The 4,578-nt window shown below is 39.8% G+C and overlaps 1 long non-coding RNA gene across 1 annotated transcript; it reads right to left on the bottom strand.

Moving 5' to 3' along the window:
• Nucleotides 1-3,326: 3,326 nt before the first annotated feature.
• Nucleotides 3,327-4,318, bottom strand: LOC114905129. Its single transcript, XR_003796096.1, has 3 exons — nt 4,226-4,318; nt 3,665-3,706; nt 3,327-3,455 (listed from the first exon to the last, which is right to left on the bottom strand). It is a non-coding gene; the product is annotated as an uncharacterized LOC114905129 (long non-coding RNA).
• Between the last annotated feature and the right edge of the window lie 260 nt (nt 4,319-4,578).

Here is a 4,578-nt window from a genome sequence, read left to right as displayed (position 1 = left end):
TTAAAATATTTGACTTTTAGCTTTAAAAAAAGTTATGGCTCTTTATTGTTTGTATTAGGTCCTGTTTAAAATAAAGATAGGAACATAGAAGAAGAATTATATCAATTCTACCAACTCAATTTCTGGAATGTACCTAGTGTAGATAAACCAGGCTTTTCAATTTTCTTTTGTTTTGCTTAAGTTTTGTTTCTGACTTAAAAAAAATTATCATCTCCAAAGCTTTTTTCTGAATTGACAGAAAGTTTTTATTTTAATTCTTCAGGTTTCTTCTCAAACCAAAGATCAAACTATGTCATACTGCTCTTGAAATACATCCATTGAAGGTCTCATCAAGTCTTTTTGGTATAATTATGTTTATAAACAGTGATGAAAACTAATCAGATTTTCCCATGTTTTGAAAAGCAAAGAAATTTAGTTTGTGAGACATCAAGGGATAAATCATTGCTAACACATGTATGTCAACAAATCAATTGCTAAATTTTGATCACCTCTCTTGCTGCAATTCTCATTTATAAGTCTGTTTCCATTCTTGCATTATCTTATTCCTGGACCATTATAATAACCTCCTAAAGATTCTCCCTGACTAGGTTCCTGTATTCATCTACCTATGAGATTCATCTGTGTAAACAGTATTTCCAGTCATATCGCACATAGGCACCTATCCAAAATCTTAAAAAGTTATGTATTGTGCAAATCTCTCAGTCTCTATGTCAGATTAGAAGCTCCCCAAGGTATAGCCTCAATGGCTTCTTCCAGGTCCTGGGGGCAGGTCCGGGTTTTAATCAACGTGCCTGGCACACAGGTAGTGCTCAGGAAAATTTGTTGAAATTTCCCACACTACCTATGGCTGTTGATGGAACAAGACCCCAGCAATTTCCCCATTCCCACTCTCATATCTTTATACGATATCTTTACATGAGAGTATTATAGTGTTTCCCGTACCTGAGATCCCTTCTTTTCCTTCATCTCGTTTTTACATCTTCCAAACCATTGCTTTAAGAACTACATCAGGGCTTCCCTGGTGGCACAGTGGTTGAGAGTCCGCCTGCCGATGCAGGGGACATGGGTTCGTGCCCCGGTCCGGGAATATCCCACGTGCCGCGGAGCGGCTGGGCCCGTGAGCCGTGGCGGCTGGGCCTGCGCGTCCGGAGCCTGTGCTCTGCAGCCGGAAGCACCACAGCGGTGGGAGGCCCGCGTACCGCAAAAAAAAAAAAAAAAAAAAAAAAAAAAACTACATCAAATGTTTATTTCTCCAGAAATCTTATCTGAAGTCCCTTTTAGAACATTTACAGCATATGTTACATTCTGCATTGTGTTATGCCTATTTGTAAGTTTGTCTTAATTACCCTGCTAGATTGTAAGCTCCTTTGGGACTGTAAATTGTGTTATAATCAGTTTTGTTTTACCCACGGTGTGTAATATAATATTATTAATCAGGCAATAAGCAAATTCTGTTCTATTTTGAGACTAATTGTGGAAGAGGCTCATTATTTAACAGATAACCTAGAAAAATCCAGCAAAGCGAATCCTATCTTGTACACTTAGTACCTTTCAAATGTTTACATTCCCTTACATTACAATTGTACAATACCTTAAATGAAACTCTTTATAAAGACATTAAATAGAAGTAAATTAACTTACATGAACCAAAATAACAAATACTTTTCCATATAAAAATTTATGAAGCTCAACTTAAGAAAATACATATATCCAATTAATACTTTGTAATATAGGTAGAGCTCTCATTTTATCATTAATTTTTCCTTTCTAGAAAAAAACATTCCTCTTCTAGTCACTCTTGGACTCTTAGTGTTAGGGTCTAATCCAGTTCCCTGTCCTCCTTTTTTTTTTTTTTTGTCCTCTTCTTGAGTTACATTCTTGACCTCACTGACTAGTGGTGGGTCTCTCAGGCGCCCTCTGGGTGTACTTACCAGCCAACTGCTGTTGTGCTTTATATTCTTAGGTCTGTAGCATACAAATTTTCAGCTTCTCTTTCATCAAAGTCTCTGCTGTTTCTCTTTACAATTGAACAACTCATGGATTGTCAAACTTACTCCGGAAAAGAGTTAATTTCCAGAGATCCTACTTGGAAGACAAGCCATTTCAGGAAAGAAACTCCCCTTCTTCTATGTTTACCCATCTTCCACTTAACACCAAATATATAAACCCATAAGTGATTATGTAACACACTGCATTTATGGTTAAGAACTTGGGTGCTACAGCCAGATGGAATGAGATTCAAATACTGACCCTCCCATATCCTGGCTGTGTGAACTTGGATACATTACTTAACTTCTCAGAGCTTTACAAGTAGGGCTAAGGGGGACTGCCCTGGTGGCTCAGTGGTTAAGAATCCGCCTACCAGTGCAGAGGACATCGGTTTGATCCCTGATCTGGGAAGATCCCACATGCCATGGAGCAACTAAGCTCGCACGCCGCAACTACTGAGCCCGCGCACCTAGAGCCCATGCACCACAAGAGAAGCCACCACAGTGAGAAGCCTGCGCACCACAACGAAGAGTAGCCCCCGCTCGCCGCAACCAGAGAGAGCCTGCGCGCAGCAACGAAGACCCAATGCAGCCAAAAATAAAATTTAAAAAAAAGAAAAGAAGTAGGGCTAAGAGTACCTGATGTAACATATGTAAAACACTTAGCCCTGTACCTGACAGTAGTAGGTTTTCGATAAATAGTAATTATCATTATTACAAGTATAAAGTTGGGTTTGCAGCAAGGAGGAAAGAAAATAACAGATTAGGAACCATAAACTAGAGAGATTGAGGTGATCAGGATGTGAATAAGGATTAGAGGGATTAGTCTGACCTGAAAACAAAATCAAAAGCAAAACAAACAAAATGTTGAGGTGAAAAAATGAAGTAAACAGAGGAACAATCCAGAATATCGTGCTAGAAAATATGGGTTTGTTTCATTAAGTTAGAGTTACATGATACAGGTTCCTGAAGAGGGCGGCAGACAGTATTAAAAGTTTGAGAACAGCATGCAGGAGGGTCTGAGGTAGGGAGAGACTGATGCTGGGAGCCCTTGGAAGTGTGGCAATGATTCAGCCAGGTGGCCACGAGGATGCTGATCCTTGGAAACAGAGAGGTAGAGTGGTAGTGTTTAACTGAAGTGGCACTGACAAGGAAAGACCAGTAGGACTTGGAAACTTCTGGGATGTGGAGAAGGATATGGACAGGTCAGATAAGACGTTTAGAGAATGGTGGCTCTGTAAGTAGAAACTGGCCAATTGGGAAGAAGAATTATTTTTGCAATGGGATATGTCTTAGTCCATTCAGGATGCTATAACAGAATATCATAGACAAGGTGGCTTATAAATGACAGAAATTTATTTCTCACAGTTTTGGAGGCTGGGAAGTCCAAGATCAAGGTGCTAGCAGATTTGGCGTCTGGTGAGAGGCCACTTCCTCGTTCATAGATGGCCATCTTCTTGCTGTGTCCTACAAATACAGGGGGTGGGGAACCAACATTCAGCATGTATCAGGATACTAAATTCAGTTTTAGACGATATCAGTTTGAGTTACGATGAGATGACAGATAATGAATGTTGCTTAGGTCTGAAATAGAGAAATCCCTAGTCCGAAGTAGGTTTTAGGTCACTCCAAAGAAGAGTATCGTGGGATGAGTACCAGCAACCAGCTTCACTTACTCCATAATTCTGATTCAGATCTCCTTCAATTTTTGAGCCTTCCTAAAACACAAGATAGGAAATAGGTTTGCTAAAACTCCTCTTGAAAGTGCTTGTCACCACAATTACTAATTCATTAACATTCACACACCAAGTAGCATAGTAATGGGGAACAAAAGCAACGTTTCCCATATTCCCAGAGTCATAGGATGGCTTTGCTGTAAGAGTAAATTTCTACCCTTAGATACAAATAGCCTGGAATCTTGCAATAATCACACTCACATGGTAGGTCCGATTAGAGCAGTGGTTCTCAAGTAAGGGTGATTTTGCCCCCCAGGAGACTACTGGCAACGTCTGGAGACATTTTTTAGTTGTCACAACTGGGCGAGGGGTGCCACTAGCCTCTAGCTGGTAGAGGCCAGGGATTCTGCTAACCTATGTACAATGCACAGGATGGCCACCCAGAATAAAGTACCGTCTGACCCAAAATGTCAATAGTGCTGATGCTGAGAAAGCCTGAATTTACAGTGACTTTCAAGGAATTTACTCTACTGGAGAAGTAAATATTTGTTCATTGCTTACTGATGTGTTGATTGATACACCAAAATCAGATCCCACGTAGATGTATTCACCCTCAAGGTTTTCCTATGGCGTAGATGCTAAGGCAGCATTTACTCTGCTTCTGGTTCTGGAAATTGGCAATGCTGTATAAAAGACCAAGGCAATATTCCTTTTCAGCCCTTAAGTGCAAAACCAGTATTCCTGCTCCTAGTTTCTTTATTCGACAGGTTTACACTGTTTAGAAAAGAAAATAAAAATCTTAATAATGTTAAGGCTCTTACAAAGAATGCGGTATCCAGAATTCCATCGAGGAAAAGGAAAGAAAAAAAAAGAAAGAAATAGATTCAGAATGTCAGTTTGCCCTTAAGTGATGT

Source organism: Monodon monoceros, unplaced genomic scaffold, assembly GCF_005190385.1.
Source record: "Monodon monoceros isolate NGI ecotype Baffin Bay Population unplaced genomic scaffold, NGI_Narwhal_1 Super_Scaffold_21, whole genome shotgun sequence".
Taxonomy (NCBI): Eukaryota; Metazoa; Chordata; class Mammalia; order Artiodactyla; family Monodontidae; genus Monodon; species Monodon monoceros.
The sequence above is the reverse complement of the archived record's forward strand: the minus strand, read 5'-3'. Positions and strand labels throughout refer to the sequence as shown.